Below are 19,137 nucleotides of genomic sequence, written 5' to 3' on the forward strand. Positions count from 1 at the left end.
GGATTGAAATCCGCGCCGAAATCCCCTCGCGATGACGTGTCGCGCCGTCGCCGCGATGATGACGCGGCGACGAGCGCGACGCTGTCATATAAGGAATTCCGCGCATGCGTCGAATCATTACGACGCATGCGGGGGATCCCTTCGGACGGATTGATCCGGTGAGTCTGTACAGACCAGCGGATCAATCCGTTGGGATCGATTCAAGCGGATAGATTTGTAGACATGTCTACAAATTTTTATCTGCTGGAATCGTGAAATTCCCGCGGATAAATATCCGCAGGAATGTACACACCATAGAATCTATCCGCTGAAACCGATCCGCTGAGATTTTTCAGCGGATGGATTCTATGGTGTGTACGGGGCCTTAGAGTATTTAGGGATGTCGTTTTAAGGGATTTGGAGACTATTCAAATCTCTAATCACAAAATGGATCAAACCTTAGAAAAAGGACTAGATTCCCTGTGCACGAATAAGGATCTGGTCATACGACCGGCTGACAAGGGGGGGGGATAGTGGTCATGGATCGAATTAAATTCACCAATGAAATAAAGAAAATAGTGGACGGCCATGAAACAAATACCCTCCTTTGGTGGAACACCCGTCATCCAGTATAAGAACACCCTGGAGGCACTGGTCAAGAAAGGTTCTGACCAAGGCATCTTGAATGAAAAAGAGCAATTGTTCCTCATCCATAGAGCACCGAGGGTTCCAGTGTTGTATTGCCTCCCTAAGATTCACAAGAGCCTTACTTGCCCCCCTGGACGGCCGATTGTGAGCGGCATTGATTCAATCACGTCCAGGGTGGGCAAGTATATCGACCATTTCCTCCAACCTCTTGTCCAACAGATGCCATCTTATCTGAAGGATACAAAACAGGTCATCAACACATTGTCAAAAATCAAACCTGAGGAAGGATTGTGGTTAGTAACAGCTGACGTCAGCTCGTTATATACGATCATCCCACATCATCTGGGGATTTCAAATGTTAAATATTATCTTGATCTTTTTTCAAATCGACCTCAATCTCAGAAGGATTACTTGATGGAGCTATTAGAATATGCCGCAGGGCATAACTATTTCTGGTTTGATCACAACTACTATAGACAAATAAGTGGAGTTGCTATGGGGGCCAAGTACGCACCTAGCTTGGCCAACTTATTTATGGCCAAGTGGGAGGAGGACGTCGTCTTCAGTGACCAGAGCCCCCACATTAAGTTGTGGGCCAGGTACATCGACAATGTCCTCCTCCTATGGACTGGCACCAAGCAACAATTAGACTTATACATCTCCCTTCTTAATGACAACAATAGAGGAATTCATCTAACCCATGAAGCGAGTCAGGAAACAATTAATTTCCTAGACTTAACAATTAGAAGAGAGAATGATACCTTCAAAACAAAGACGCATTTCAAAAAGACTGATCGAAACTCTTTTATCCCTATGGGGAGTTGCCACCATGACAACTGGCTAAAATCGGTCCCAAAAAGCCAATTTATCCGAATGAGAAGAAATTGCACTACGCTGGAAGATTACCAAGTTCAGGCAAAGACATTAAAAAATCGAGTGTTGGAGAAAGGTTATGACTCCGGTGTGCTGGAAATTACCCTCAAGGAAGTGGCAGATATCGAGAGATCAAGATTGTTAGATCCTGGTTCTAAGTTTAGTAAAGATAGACCATCAGTGCCATTCATTACAACATTTTCCACCCAACATTATGCGATCAGGAAACAGATCAAGAAACATTGGCACCTGCTAGGAAATTATAGAATTATTAAAACATTTTTACCAACCAATCCGCAGGTCATTTTTAGAGGTGTACCTTCTCTAAGAGATAAAATAGCACCTAATTTTGTGGATCCCCCCACTAAAAAGGTCTCTTTTTTTCAACGAGGCATTATAGGCTATCACCAATGCCGTAGGTGTCAGGTATGTACATTAAATAAAAGCAAATCTAAAAAGACCCTATCATTCATTTCAACTAGTACGTCTAAAGAATATAAAATCGAGCCCTTCATTACTTGCAGCTCAACTGGCATCGTATACCTTCTACAATGTCCATGCGGGCTTCAATATATAGGTAGATCGAAACGATCTATGCAAGTAAGATTAGGTGAACATATTGCAAATATCAAATCTGGCTTTCCCCAACATTCAGTTTCCAACCATTACGATCAACATCATGATCGTGATCCTGCAGGTACACTGTTTTTGGGGATCAATAAATATGATGTTTATTGGAGACGTACCTATGCCCCTTATGGGTTAAATGTAGACACTGACGTGAATGCATTTATTGACAACAGTTAAACTACAACAATATATTTATATGTAAGGTCTGCATAAAGTTTTTCCTTTTTTGGTATTTCATGTAAGCTACAGTAGCTCTGAGATCCGGGTAAATCCGGGTATACAGGTACACTGTTGACCATATTGTATGGGCTCATCCCCTTTTTCACATATTTCTCTATATATACTTTTTCCTTTCTTGCTGTAATTTTCATAGTTACATTAAGTTTTACTTTTTTGATCTGTTCTAAATAACCACACACACATTGCCCATATTATAGATGGTTTGTGGTCAGTTCTATTGCATATAATTTTTAGTATGCCATATTATACAGTAACCAATTTCTGCCACGGTGTGCGGCTTTATTGTGTGCACTGACATTGGTGAATAATATTACATATATAGGATGACAATACAATAAAAAAACATTTTAAACTGTCACTCTGTCAGTTTTTATCGCTCAGGTTGCCTTGGTCAGCTATAAGTGCAAATGGGCATAAATTTTAATTGTAATTTAATTTAATTTAAGTACATTTTCTAATATAAAGTAATATAACCTTCTCCTCTCTGTTTAGTGACACTTTACAGTTAATATGTAAGAACAGCGATATGTGCATGAGCAGGAGAGACTAAGCTCAAGCACTGTCAGTGAGGTCTCATATTGTTTACATCCTTGTGGTGTTCGTTCGGATGTATTCACCAGTGCCTAGCTGGTCTATAGGTTTTTTACCTAATTTTTATTCTCATTTTTCTCTCCTTTTTTAACCCAGTATCTCTGCATAAGACATCGGTATTGGCAGGGATCCCGACTCAAAGATGGTGGATACATGCCCTGGATTCCCGGACCTCAGAGCTGGGCGGTCCTGGGCGTTGTTAATGAATAAAAAGTGGCGAGTCATCGCGCCGCTCGTGCCCCTGGAAGAAGTCAGTCTTGTGACGAAACGGCGTAGGGAGGAGCGGCATGCTGACGTCACCACAATATACCTTTGCTGCTATCTGGAAGGACGGGCGGATTAACTTCAGCTAATTACACACGTGATCTTTTATTCTACGAAATGTGAGTGCTATGTACTCTTTTACCTTAATAAATGTTTTATAGTGACTATATTACAAAATATTTGGCATCTCTCTTCATTTGGGTCACACTTAATGGGAACCTTTGACTGAGTAACCTAAGGAGTAACGCACAGGGAGACAGCACATCGGAAGCCCCAGGAAACCATTCATTTGGCTGTTAGCCACATGCGCATTTGATCTCTTTTCACAGAGATCCATGTCAGCTGGTAAACAGATGCGATATTAGATGTGTAGGCTTCATCTATTTTCTGCTCTTTTGCACGGTTTTCCCTTTGATCTGTCTGACACAGTTCTGTAGATACCATTGGATGCTCACAAAATTTGGACTCTATGGACTAACTGTCATTCACTCAATATTTGATATTGCACATTCACGGTGGTTTATCTGTTTTACATATTTTTGTGTTTAATATTTTTCCACCGGAATATTTGAATATTATGCAGTGCAGCTTTATTTTCCATTATTTATGCTACTAATGTATATATCTGAATTTTTTTTGGTTGCAGCAGCATGGTGTGCACAATTGAATCAATTGTGATTCAATTATTATATTTATCTATTCATTTACAATTCACGTTTAAGACCTGCGCAGTATTATCCACACATGTGACAAACATGGCAATTAAAGGTTTACAAAAAAGGACACTTTTTGGGGGTTTTCATTTTTTTTTTAAATATAATGTTTGGCTGTCTTTATTTCTATGTGACATCTTTTTTTGTGAATGAGTAGGGGTATTATATAGCTCTTACTTATTTGTGTGGAGTAGTATCTGGTTGCCCCTTTATTATTAAAGGGGGTTCCAGATTATGATAAGCCCCTCACTCCAGGCCACCACAACTACTGGCCAGGGCTGTGGGGAAGAGGCCCTTTTCCTCATCAGTATGGGCAAAAGGTGCTTTTCCAGGGGTAGCCTTAGCACCCACGTTTGTTGAGGGCATGTGGTCTTCTCTTTCCTGGCCAGCCAGGCTGCATGCTTGGATCAAGGTTCTAATATGAATTTCCTAAGGGACTTCACGCATGTTTTTGTTTGCATTAAGTGACCCCTTGAAATCCATAACAGACTAAACCGGTATGGTATGTATTTTGGGATGAATGCTTTACATTTTTTTTAATTCTTGCTTTGGAATGTTCTACAGAAAGTAAAAGTGACATTTACATAGAAAAGAAAAAACGAAACAAAAAAAAAACAAAAAAAAACCAAAAAAAACAGAACGTAACAGACCCTTGGAGAAGCCAGTAATAAAATATATTTTTCTGGCAAATAAAAACACTTTTTTTTGCTTTTTAATGTTGGTGAAACTGGAGCACTTTCTGTAACTCACAGAAATGTGTCACTTCACTGGCATGATTAGGGCACCCCAGGGATGTTATTTAAAGCAGTTGGGCTTTTTAAATGTTTCACTTTAAGCGTTTAAAAAAAAAAAAGTACTGTTCCCGGTTGAATAGATTTTTTTTTTCCAGCGTTGGTACGTTTTCCAGGGCACTGCCCACCCGTGTGCTATTTTTTTTTTTTTTACATCACCTTGCCTATTAGACTAGAAACTGGGAATTTTTTATTTGACTGATTCAGCTCCTTTTAATTTCAGTGGGGTTTGACATTCAAACTTCTTTGAGGTTTCTCCTAAACCTGCTCAAAACAGTTGAGGGTCAAACTGTATGCATCAACAATGGGAAAGAGAGTGCACCAATATAACTTTCCTGAGAGGTGTGTTAAGACTAGGGATGAGCTTTGTGTTCGGGTCGAACATGAGTTCGACTCGAACATTGGCTGTTCGCCCGTTCGCCGAACAGCGAACAATTTGGGGTTTGCGGCAAATTCGAAAAGCCGCAAAACACCCTTTAAAAATCTATGGGAGAAATCTAAAGTGCTAATTTTAAAGGTTAATATGCAAGTTATTATGATAAAAAGTGTTTGGGGACCTGGGTCCTGACCCAGGGGACATGTATCAATGCAAAAATAAGTTTTAAAAACTGACGTTTTTCGGGAACAGTGATTTTAATAATGCTTAAAGTGAAACAATAAAAGTGAAATATTCCTTTAAACTTCGTACCTGGGGGGTGTCTATAGTATGCCTGTAAAGTAGCGCATGTTTCCCGTGTTTATAACAGTCTCTGCACAAAATGACATTTCTAAAAGGAAAAAAAAGTCATTCAAAACTACTTGCGGCTATAATGAATTGTAATTAAAAGTCATTGAAAAATGTCTGGTATGGATTTTAAAGGGAACTCCGCACCAAAATAAAAAAAAAATGGTGCGGGGTTCACCCCAAAAATCCATAACAGACCCTCAGGCCTCGTACACACGGCCGAGTTTCTCGGCAAAAACCAGCAAGAAGCTTGCTGTTTTTTTTTTTTTTGCCGAGGAAACCGGTCGTGTGTACATTTTTCAACAAGGAAACCGCCAAGGTTCTCGTCGGGCCAAAAAGAGATCATGTTCTCTATTTCCTTGACGGCAATGGGAAAATTTGGCTCGCCGAGATCCTCAGCAGCTTCACAAGGAACTCGACAAGCAAAACGATGTGTTTCGCCCGTCACGTTTCTCGGCCGTGTGTACGAGGCTTCATCCAAGCATGCAAACTGGAAGGCTGAAAAGAGGGGGGATGAAAGAGCGCCCACCTCCTGAACCGTACAAGGCCACATGCCCTCAACATGGGGAGGATGTCCCCATGTTGATTGGGACAAGGGCCTCATCCCTACAACCCTTGCCCGGTGGTTGTGGGGGTTTGCGAGTGGGGGGCTTATCGGAATCTGGAAGCTCCTTTTAACAAAAGGGACCCCCAGATCCCAGCCCTCTCCATGTGAATTGGTAAGGAATTGGTAAGACGACTTGGGACAAGTCCTTTATAAAAAATTAAAAAAAGATTCCAGCGATGTAATCCATTTTCGATCTCCAGCGATGTAATCCATTCTTGATCTCCAGCGATGATCTCCAGCTAAGATATGACGCACACGATCCTGCCTCCACTGGAGGCACCCGACGAATGACATGCCGCCAGCCTGCCAGCTCTATTATAGCTGAGGGCGGGGCCAGAGCCCCGGCGATTCCCCTTGCATCTCTGGCCCCGCCCTCAGCTAGATAAGAGCTGTCAGGCTGGCGGCGCGTCATTTGTCGGGTGCCTCCGGTGGAGGCAGGGTCGTGTGCATTGTATCCTCGCTGGAGATCATCGCTGGAGATCGAGAATGGATTACATCACTGGAATCTTTTTTCTTATTTTTTATTTCTTTATTTACTAATAAAGGACTTGTCCCAAGCCGTCTCCTGTTGTTTTTAACACTTATTTTGTGAAATAGTAGAGGTACAATGTACCCTTTACCAATTTACATAGGGGGGGCAGCAGGATATGGGGGTCTCCTTTGTTAAAGGGGGCTTCCAGATTCCGATAAGCCCCCTGCCTGCAGACCCCTACAACCACCGGGCAAGGGCTGTGGAGATAAGGCCCTTGTCCCCATGTTGAGGGCATGTGGCCTGGTACAGTTCAGGAGGGGGGGGCGCTCTCTCGTCCCCCCTCTTTTCCTGTGGCCTGCCAGATTGCGTGCTTGGATAAGTGTCTGGTATGGATTTATGGGAGGAACCCCACACCATTTTTTTTTATTTCGCCACAGAGTTCCCCTTAAAATCCATACCAGACCTAAAGGGCCCCCACGCTTTTTTGAGGGGACCCCCACACATTTTTATTTTATTTTTCAATGACTTTCAATGATTTTTTTCTGTATTGCCGGGACCCAACAATTCATTATAGCTGTGAGTAGTTTTAAATTACTTTTTTTCCTTTAGAAATTTCATTTTGTGCAGAGACTGTTATAAACACAGGAAACATGCGCTACTTTACATGTACACTATAGACACCCCCCAGGTACAAAATTTAAAGGAATATTTCACTTTTATTGTTTCACTTTAAGCATTATTAAAATCACTGCTCCCAAAAAAACATCAATTTTTTAAACTTTTTTTTTTTTTTGCATTGATACATGTCCCCTGGGACAGGACCCATGTCTCCAAAAACTTTTTATGACAATAACTTGCATATTAACCATTAAAATGAGCACTTTTGATTTTTCATGTCCGTGTCCCATAGACTTTAACAGTGTTCGTGTGTTTGAACAAATCTTTTGCCTGTTCGCATGTTCTGCTGCGGGGGTGGGGGGGGATTTTTGGCTCATCCCTAGTTAAGACAAAGCTTTTTCTGTTTAAAAAGAGCAGTACAGCAAGATTACCATTTGTCATTGAACATATAGACACAAATCATGTTTTCTGGAACAATGTGCTGGAGACTGAGCAACCCAAAATTGAGTTGCTTGGTCGCAATAACAGTAGGCAGAGGCGGCTCTCTAATTAGGCAAATTAGGCGATCGCCTTAGGCCCTGCGATAAGAGGGGCCTCGCGGTTGCCTAGTTTACTTTATAACAGAGTTGCCTCTTCTAGTAGCAGACATCCCAGCCACCAGCGCAGCGCCGAGTGACAGAGAGAAAACCGGCCGCGAATGTGACATACGGTATCAGCAGCAAGCAGGGGGATCGGAGCTCACTGAGAGCTCCGTCCAGATAGAGAAGGATGAGCTGGGTGTATCACAGCCAGCTCTGACACTTCCTCCCTCCCCTTGTTGCCCACACAGCCAATAAGAGGAGAGGAGCTGCTTCTACTCCTCCCCTCCTCTCTTCCTGTGTCTGCCCCGCCCACTCTCCACGACAGACTGCTGCCTAAGAGATGTGGGTGGGAAGATTGAAACTAAAGTCCAGCAAACAGAAAAGAAAGATGGAGTCTGTCTGATCCATCCATCCAATCAATCCCTCCTGCCTCCAAGTGAGTACATTGTACACTGATGTAGGGGTGCCCTTATTTCCCTTCTCTCTCTCTTCACCTATCTATCTATCTATCTATCTATCTATCTATCTATCTATCTATCTATCTATCTATCTATCTATCTATCTATCTATCTATCTATCTATCTATCGCCTTCTTTCTTTCTTTCTTTCTTTCTTTCTTTCTCTCCCCTTTCATCTAGTTATATATCTATCTATATTCTTTCTCCCTTCATCCTTTCTTTATTTCTGTCTTTCTCTCCCCCCTTTCATCTATTTATATATCTATCTATATTCTTTCTCCCTTCATCCTTTCTTTATTTATGTCTTTTTTCTATCTATCTATCTATCTATCTATCTATCTATCTATCTATCTATCTATCTCTCTATATCTATCTCTCTTCATCATTTCTTTCTTTCTTTCTTTTTTTCTTTCTTTCTTTCTCCCTTCACCCCTTCTTTATTTCTCTCTTATTTTTTTCTTTCTCCCATCATCCTTTGTTTCTTTCTTTCTCTTTTTTCTTTCTCTCTTTTTTTTCCCTTCTCTCTTTATACTTTTTTCTTTCTTTCTACCTTCATGTTTCTTTCTCTTTCTTTCTTTCTTTCTTTCTTTCTTTCTTTCTTTCTTTCTTTCTTTCTTTCTTTTTTTCTTTCTTTCTTTCTTTCCTTCCTTTCATCTTTCTTTCTTTCTCCCCTGTACATTCCCGTTCTCCTTTACCCAATTCTGCTGCTTGTGGGTGGAATGTGTGCTGCACCAATCCTTGCTGACCCTCCTCTCCTATTCATCCCATGTGATTGCTGCAATACACATCCCACCCACACAAGCAGCAGCAGTAATAAGATGTTTCACCTCAGGGTCCTTCCTTAACCCTTGCAAAGTGCCACAAGAGAGCAAAACTCTGGAGGGGAAGGTAGAGGGGGAGTTGTCATTCTAGTGTAGATTTAGCCCAGTGACAGCCTGCCAAAATAGGTGGGATCTGTGAGAGCAGCTTTCCTGTGCAGCTCTGCTTGAGTAGACCATATCTGTAACATTCATTACTGCCCCTGTACTGTGTCCACTTACCTACCTCCTGTACTGTGCCCTCCTGCTCCCCACTGTACTGTATCCTCCTGCCCCCTGTACTGTGTCCATTTACCCTCCTGTACTGTCCACCTACCCTCCCCCTATACTGTACCCTACTAATACAGTTTATCTTTATCGATCGCTGTCATTATTTTTCCCATTATGGGCGTGTGTGGGGCCTCATGTCTTAGTTTTGCCTAAGGCCTCACAAATCCTAGAGCTGCCTCTGACAGTAGGCATGTTAACCACCCATCAATGCCAGTATATTAGGAGTAGAGCCTCATAACAACTGTAAAGCATGGTGCTAGAAATGATATGGTTTGGGGTTGCCTTGCTGCTTCAGGATCTGGGCAGCACACAGTTAGGGATAAGCCAAACACACCTGGGTTCTGTTTGGGAAGATTTGATGGATCAAATTTAGGATACTGAATACAATGTCCATCGGAGCCAAATCTGTCAAATACATTTTCTTGATTTTTTATGTTAACTACTTCTGGACCATTCACCGCACATTTACTGTGGCAGGGTGGCATGGCTGCACGAAACAACATACATGTACGTTGTTCGTGCTTCCCGGACAGGAAGCTTGTTTCCGTAAAATGTTTTCTCAATGGATTAACTTCACTTATAAATGAGATACCAGGCACCTATGTCTTTGAACCTATATTTGTTTAGGCAACAACACAGTGGCATATGACACTATCAAGTTTGTTTTCCTTTTTTCTTTCTAGGTTTCTTTAATAATATAAAACAAAACAAAAAAAAACTGATGGGGCTCTGCAATGCATCTCAGCAAGCTACATACACCCATTATATAGATCATTTTGAAACTTGTAGCTATTTCTCTTTTTACAGGGGTTGAGACAAAAAAAAATATATACATATATATATATATATATATATATATATATATATATATATATATATATATATATATATATATATATATATATATATATATATATATATATACTGTATATATATATATATATATTTTTTTTTTTTAGATATGTGTGTTTTTTGTTAATATGTATGTTCTTGAATAGTACGGTATAATTAATATATCAGGGCTCAAGAATGTGGGAAGTTTTTGATTTATCGCTTTAAAGATAAAATAGATAAAAATTACTTTGTGTAAAAATATATATATATATATATATATATATATATATTCTGCATTGTTAAAACACTTGTGGCAATAAAATTGAGTTTTAAAGACTCATTATGCCTCTTAAAAAATACCTTGGAGTGTTTACATGTTGCAAAGACGCACTATGCCTTTCACAAAATACTTTAGAGTGTTTTATTTATAAATTGGAGTTATTTTGTGTGTTTCCACTGTCCTGGTGCTCCAGTGCTTCTAAAAATGTGTTAGGTAGTCAAGAAATGAAATAATTTAAACACATTGGAAGTCTAAATGTGCTCCGTGGATTTTGGACTCCTTTATGCATCCAGGCTGTGAAAACGTCTCACACATGGTATCCCAATACTCAGGAGGCAAAGCAGAATGTGTTTGGGGTGTAATTATTAGGGATGAGCCGAACATACCCGCGTTCGGTTCGCACCAGCACCGTCGAACAGTCCGATCGTTCGCGCGAACATTTAGAACCCCATTGAAGTCTATGGGACTCAAATGTTCGAATTCAAAAACGCTAATTTTAAAGACCAATATTCAATTTAATGTTGGAAAACGTCTTTCAGAACCCGGGTCTTGCCCCAAGGAACATGTATCAATGAAAAAAAAAGTTTTAAAAACTGTCGTTTTTTCTGGAGCAGCGATTTTAATGATGCTTAGAGTGAAAAAAAAATTGAAAAATTCCTTTAAATATCACACCTGCTGGGTGTCTATAGTAGTGGCACGTGTTCAGGGTTGGTGCAAGGATTTTTGACACCCTAGGCGAAACCTTATTTTGCCGCCCCCTTAGCTCCTCCCCTGACCCCACCCCCTTTGTGCTTGCCCTGACCTTTTTAATGGCTGCTCAAAAACAAAATAAAAATACCTTCAAAGTTGCTGCTTTCTCCACAAACCAAACTTCTCCTGCAATCCTCACTCCCAGCACCCTGCCATCCTGCTCCCAGCAATCCTCACTTCCAGCACCCTGCCATTCCTGCTCCCAGCAATCCTCACTTCCAGCACCCTGCCATTCCTGCTCCCAGCAATCCTCACTTCCAGCACCCTGCCATTCCTGCTCCCAGCAATCCTCACTTCCAGCACCCTGCCATCCTGCTCCCAGCAATCCTCACTTCCAGCACCCTGTCATTCCTGCTCCCAGCAATCCTCACTTCCAGCACCCTGCCATTCCTGCTCCCAGCAATCCTCACTTCCAGTACCCTGCCATTCCTGCTCCCAGCAATCCTCACTTCCAGCACCCTGCCATTCCTGCTTCCAGCAATCCTCACTTCCAGCACCCTGCCATCCTGCTCCCAGCAATCCTCACTTCCAGCACCCTGCCATTCCTGCTCCCAGCAATCCTCACTTCCAGCACCCTGCCATCCTGCTCCCAGCAATCCTCACTTCCAGCACCCTGCCATTCCTGCTCCCAGCAATCCTCACTTCCAGCACCCTGCCATCCTGCTCCCAGCAATCCTCACTTCCAGCGCCCTGCCATTCCTGCTCCCAGCAATCCTCACTTCCAGCACCCTGCCATTCCTGCTCCCAGCAATCCTCACTTCCAGCACCCTGCCATTCCTGCTCCCAGCAATCCTCACTTCCAGCACCCTGCCATCCTGCTCCCAGCAATCCTCACTTCCAGCACCCTGCAATCCCACCTCCCAATATCCTGCTATCACTTAGCCCAGCCTGCCACCTCTGTGACATGTGACAGCAAATGCGTTTAGTTGCTATTAAACAGCACATGCGCAGTTACAGCGACTGCGTTTATGTGCCATTCAATAGCCCACGCGCATTAACAGCGACTGCGTTTAGGTGCAAATAAATAGCACACGTGCAGTTACAGCAAATGTGTTTAGTTGCTATTAAATAGCAAACGTGCAGTCAGACCAACTACGTTTAGGTGCTATTAAGCAGCAAACATGCAGTCACACCAACTGCGTTTAGGTGCTATTAAACAGCAAACGTGCAGTCAGACCAACTGCATTTAAGTGCTATTTAACAGCAAACGTGCAGTCACACCAACTGCGTTTAGGTGCTATTAAACAGCACACACGCAGTTACAGCAAATGCGTTTAGTTGCTATTAAACAGCACACGCGCAGTAAGAGCGACTGCGTTTATGTGCAATTAAATAGCACACGTGCATTAACAGCGACTGCGTTTCTGTGCAAATAAATAGCACACGTGCAGTAACAGCTAATGCGTGTATGTGCAATTAAATAGCACACGTCCACTAACACTGACTGAGTACTATGTTTAGGTACTATGTTTAAACGAAAGACTATGCAGGCAATACAACACGTTAGAGCACTGCATCAAGCACAATCTCCTGCCTGACAAATACTAATAGCAGATCTAGCTATGCTATACAGTTTATAAATATATGTACAACTCCTAGGGATGTATATATATTCTCTACAAACTGTAAATGTAACTATACTGACTAGCCTTCCTGCTCTATCTATCTATCTATCTATCTATCTATCTATCTATCTATCTATCTATCTATCTATCTATCTATCTATCTGGTAGAAAATACACTGTGTCTCTATCTATCTCTCTCTCTCTAACTGTCTGACTGATCTTCTCTTTCACAAAGCCAGAACACACTACACGAGGCCGCCTTGCAGGCTGCCTTTTATAGTGTGGGGCGTGTACTAAACCCCCTGAGCCATAATTGGCCAAAGCCACCCTGGCTTTGGCCAATTATGGCTCTTCGTTTTTTGCGCGCTGTGATTGGCCAAGCATGCAGGACATACAGCATGCTTGGCCAATCATCAGCGTTCAACGCCGCAGTGAATTATGGGACGTTTTGCGTCACTCGAATTTGGCTCGAACGACCCGTTTTGTTTGAATTTCGTCGAACGACCGATGTTCGAGTCGAACATACGTTCGTATCGAACGCAAAGCTCATCCCTAGTAATTATTAGAATGTCTATGGTGTGTTAAACTTGTTTAAATAACAACTTTGGGGGAAAAAACGGCACAGGCAATCAACACACCCAAAAAAGCCAGAGAGCAGAGATTAGATGAATAAAAGCACAAGAGGTAAAATAGATTATTTTGTCGGGGGTTGCCTGTGTGCATACTGTAGCTCTCAACTGCCCCTGATTTAGAGGGACTGTCCCTGATTTGGAACCCTCTGTCACTCCTTTCTTCTAATTTTTCCCTCATTTTGGTCTGATCTACAGTATATAGTTGTATATACAATGCACTTTTTATCTTTCAAAAAGTGTTTACCAGTAAAAATTTCATTCAATTTCAAAATTTGCATTTAAAAATTTAAAAATTTCAAGAGCAAGTATAAAGAAATAATAGTGGTAAAAAAAAAAGTTTAACCTATAATTTTTTCATTTAATTCTCCTTTAACCTCCCTGGCGTTATGATTACATGAGGTTTTTGATGCTGAAAGCGGTACAATTGTTTTGCATTGAAATTTGGCGTGTTACATTGTAGGCCTGTAATTCTTATGCCGCGTACACACCATCACTTTATGTGATGAAAAAAAATGACGTTTTTAAAAACGTCACTTTAATTGACTGTGTGTGGGGGAAAACGTCGTTTTATGTCTTGTAAAAAACGACCAAAAAAAATTGAAGCATGCTTCAATTTTATGTGTCGTTTTTCAAAAGTGCACTTTTTACCTCACAGAAATTGACCGTGTGTAGCAAAAAACGTCGTTTTCTAAGACGTTTTTTCATCCACGCATGCCCAGAAGCTACTTATGAAGCAAGCTTCAATGGTAAAACGTGGTGGAACGTAACCTCACTTTGCAAGATCATTGTGAGAAAACGATGGTGTGTAGGCAACTTCGTCTTTGAAAATTGAAGTTTCAAAAACGTAATTTTTTACTTCACAGAAAGTGTCGTTTTTTTTCATCACATAAAGTGATGGTGTGTACGCGGCATTAGGAATAACTCACTTAAATCTGTCCAATCAAGAGTCTAGTAGACACCCGGGTATGATAAAGTTTGAAACACAAAATCATTAATTATAATATAATAAATAACTATAAATAATTATAACAAATAATAATATAATAATGAAAAGTATTCAATAATGTAATCAAATCAAAAACACTGAAATTTGCTCAGTTGCAGAATTGTCGCTGTCATTACTTTCAGTGTTTGATGACGAATTTCCCCACAAATCACTATCGCTCAATTCTGCAAGTGATTCTAATTTATTATCGCTGTTTTCTAGCTGGTCTAAAACCACTTTTGACATAAAGGGACACTTTTTGGTTGCTATGGAAAATCTCCAGTTTCCAGGTAGAAAGAACAGTATTTATAATATAAAAGTGCATGCAGGGCACTGGACAGACCACTAGGGACAAAGGGGGTGTGCGATTATTTTATACAAGTACTGTAATCTGTAAGAATACAGTATACTGTATGTGTATTGTGTTTTAATTTTTTTGAATTTGGCGCCGATCGCCGCCCCTGTGCGTCGTAACGTCGCAGGGAATGGAGCTCCGTGGCACTCGGGCACTGTGTGAACCGAGCGAGGAGACAGCTCACTCACACAGCGGGGAGACATCACAGGATCCAGGGGACAAGGTAAGTAACTCCCTGCCTGGATACTGCAATGCGATCCTGAGTCTGGCTTGGGGTTACCGCTATTAGTACTGAAATTTCACCCCGAGCCAGACTCGGGATTACCGCCAGGGAGGTTAAGGGGTGTGGCATGGGTGTTTCATATGCCTACATATGTTTGCTAATATGTGTCCCTCATTCCCATCACAAACAGTTGGAAAGTGTGCCTGTGGATTTGCTGGTAAGTTACTAATAGGCAGTACAAAAGATCTACTTGAATGTCACAAATATTCATTTATTTTTCGTTGTTAAAGCTTTTGTGAAGCTGTATTTTACCATATTATATGGACATACTTAAAACAAAGTATATGCAGCTCTAAATCTCTTTTTGCTGTAGTTTTGGTTAACATGAGTGTTTTCCTCTGCGTTGTTGAATAGAGTGATTCAGAATGCTCTTGCTAACAAGCTATCACAGCAGTATTGTTAATATGCAGATAAAGTTTACACTGATAGAAGTATTGATCAGCCTAGGCTTGTTCATCAATCACTGACAGAAAGTACTAAAGCTGGGAAGATTGCAGATGAAAGCATTCAATCCCTGTGCTACTTCCTTTTAGAGGTAAGACCACTGCAGTCCAACAGTGTTTCTGGAGATACATTTGATGTATGTTAAACAGTAATTGATTTCTACAAGCTTGATGCATAGCAGGTATTGCATATGCACAGTGTAAGACAGAGGAAATGCATCAAGTCTAGAATATGCTATATAGTATAGTATATACTACACAGCTATATCATTAATTAGGTTGAAAAAATAGTCACATGCATCTAGTTTACCTTTCACCATTCTCCCCGACATCTGCTCTTATCCCCCCCCCCCCACACTTATGGAGAAGACAATGGTGTTATAGTAGGCTAATTATAGCAAGCTATTTTTGGTACTTGTTCCTCCACAACTGTTGTTGGTTGAACTGGATGGACACTCAGGCCGCGTACACACGGTCGGACAAAACCGATGAGAATGGACCGAGGTTCAGTTTCATCGGTCCAAACCGACCGTGTATATAGCCCATCGGTCTGTTTTCCTTCAGTCCAAAATTTTAAAACATGCTTCAAAACCGAACCGATGGACCGCTGCCCGATCGGTCCAAACCGATGGTTAGTTCACAAAAGCATCGGTTCAAAACCCGCGCATGCTCAGAATCAAGTCAACGCATGCTTGGAAGCATTGAACTTCGTTTTATTCAGCACGTCGTGTGTTTGACGTAACCGCGTTCTGACCCGATCGGTTTTTGGAACGATGGTGTGTACGCACATCAGACCATCAGGCCATTTCAGTGGTGAACCGATGGAAATGGCCCGTCTGACCATTCTCATCGGTTTGGAACGACCGTGTGTACGCGGCCTTAAAGTGCCACTTTTCCAACTTCCGCTTTTAGCTTTCTATTTTACCATACTTTCCACTATTGCTCTTTCTACTTTCCTTTCCCCTCCTATTCTTATCTCTTCCGTTTTATACCTAATGCCGCGTACACACGATCATTTTTCGGCATTAATAAAAAACAAAGTTTTAAAAACATGTCATTTAAAATTATGGTGTGTGGGCTTCACATAATTTTTCGGGTTCTGAAAAACGACAATTTTTTTTCCGAACATGCTGCATTTTTTAACAACGTTTGAAATTATGTCGTTTTTCAGGTTGTAAAAAATGATCGTGTGTGGGCTAAAACGACGTTAAAAACCCGTGCATACTCAGAAGCAAGTTATGAGATGGGAGCGCTTGTTCTGGTAAAACTACCATTCGTAATGGAGTAAGCACATTTCTCACTCTGTAACAGACTGAAAAGCGCGAACCGTCTTTTACTAAAAGGAAATCAGCTAAAGCGGCCCCAAGGGTGGCGTCATCTGCATGGAACTTCCCAGGGGTCAAGTCCTGGGGAAAAAAGTGTGGGAACTCCCACCCAAGATCCACTTCCCCACCAAAAAAAATAAAAAAAATTAATACGCTCATATGCATAATTACTAAACCGCATGTTTTTTTTCCAATCCACTGTACCTTAGTAATCCTTTATGTTACTGGCCGCTTCCTGTATATGGATTCATCGGGGAGTGTGCAGGTATTCCGTCACTTCCTCGATGCTGCAATGTCTCCTGGGAGCTTTTGTCATTGTTCCCAGGAGACATTACGGAGGTCTGCCGCGAGTTATCGTGGGATTTAGAAAGAAGCAAGTTCTTTCTAAATCCCGCGATAACTCGTGGCAGACCTCGAGCTGGGCATCGCCGCTTAGTGAAGGATTGGCTCGGGCGGCTCGGCTTCTCTCGGCTGCTCTAGTCCTGCAAAGGGAACTGAGTTCCTGCTGTGAAAAAAGTGCAGGAACTCCGTTCCCACGCGTTCCGGCAGGACTTGAGCCCTGGAACTTCCCCTTTATAGTGCCGTTGTACGTGTTGTACGTCATCGCGCTTTGCTAGAGCATTTTTTTTAAAACGATGGTGTGTGGGCAACGTCGTTTTAATGATGAAGTTGGAAAAAACAACGTTTTTTCTACATGCCGAAAAACGTTGTTTTTTTCATGCCGAAAAATTATCGTGTGTACGTGGCATTACACACACACACTGTGACCGTCATCTTTGGTTTCGAATGAACACTTCACCATATAATGTTGAGGGACTTATTGTGCCCCTGAGGGAGGGGGGTAATATGGAGACTAAGATCACATGTACACATGTAGTCTTTTTACAAGAAACCCATTTTTAATCCATCATCATCAAATTTTAGATATCCAATTTCTTGCCACATAGCTAACTTGCAAGGTTATGGATAAGCATTCTGATCATGTTTTACCAGGGTTTTTGAGAAAACGTATCTTGCCAAGAGGTCATGACAGCAAGGTCCTCCTACAGTATATAAATACCTTTGTAGAAGCATAAAACTATAACACAATATCAATATACTGTTCATTATTTGGAAATGGATGCGGTACAAGTTCATTTACATAAGGGAAAGTGTATTTGGTCACAGTTCTTTACATGCGCATTAAAAGTGCATAAAGTTCAGCTCTGCAAACTCCAGTCGCTTCCTTGGCAAACTCTGCAGCTACTGAATGCTTATCAACCCACTTAATGTAGTGAGTGCATATACTTTTATGGTAGTTTATTCTATTTATAAACAGCTGCATTTAGATGTGGCACCCTCTCTCTTATTTGTTTATTTTGTGTGCACTTTTACAAAACTTCACCATGGGACTCCGGGAATACACATCTGAGGACACCAACTGGAACTGGTGGGATGGAGTGGAGGCCCAGCAGAAGTGAGAGGCCCCGTACACACGACCGAGTTTCTCGGCAGAATTCAGCCAGAAACTCGATCGGAGCTGGATTCTGCCGAGAAACTCGGTCGTGTGTACACTTTTCAGCGAGGAAGCCGACGAGGAACTCGTCGGGCCAAATAGAGAACATGTTCTCTATTTCCTTGTTGTTCAATGAGGAAAGTCGGCCCGCCGAGATCCTCGGCGGCTTCAACACTGAACTCGACGAGGAACTTGATGTGTTTGGCACGTCAAGTTCCTCGGACGTGTGTACGGGGCCAGAGACGACCTTGTCATGCTACACCCACCACAGTGATTGCACTGCATCATTGCTGCAGGCAGAATGGAGTTCCTCTCACCCCATTGCTTTCCTTAGCTGGATTCCACAGATATGCTAGGGAAACAGAGAGAGAGCAGGGAGCACTATTCCATAGCAAAAGCTCACAAATGCACTACAGGGACTGGTGAGATGGATTGTCGCTCATCGTCCACACTGTTAGCAGGAAATGAGTCATTGGAGTCAAGACTTTAAGCAGTGATTTCCTGTGACATTGCATGTTCCTACATATGACCTAGGGAGTCAGAGTGGCTAAGATTCTTGAGAAGGTTGAGGCAAGGAACAAAGGATCTATCCTATCCAGTGGCTCCTACAGGATAGTTCTACATTTTTAAATGCACATTCTATATGTAAAGTATGAAATATAGTAAAGCCTTGGTTTGAGAGTAACTTGGTTTGAGAGCATTTTGCAAGACAAGCAAAATGTTTTAATACATTGTGCCTTGATATACAAGCGATGTTTTGATATAAGAGTAGCGTCATGTCACAACTGAGTAAAAAAATAAAGAGAGGTGCCTCTAAGTGTAGCAATATGGTTACATTTAATGAAGGTACAACATTTGGCAACTTATTGCTACACTCAGGCCTCGTACACACGACAGAGTTTCTCGGCAGAAT

Source organism: Rana temporaria, chromosome 7, assembly GCF_905171775.1.
Source record: "Rana temporaria chromosome 7, aRanTem1.1, whole genome shotgun sequence".
Lineage (NCBI taxonomy): Eukaryota > Metazoa > Chordata > Amphibia > Anura > Ranidae > Rana > Rana temporaria.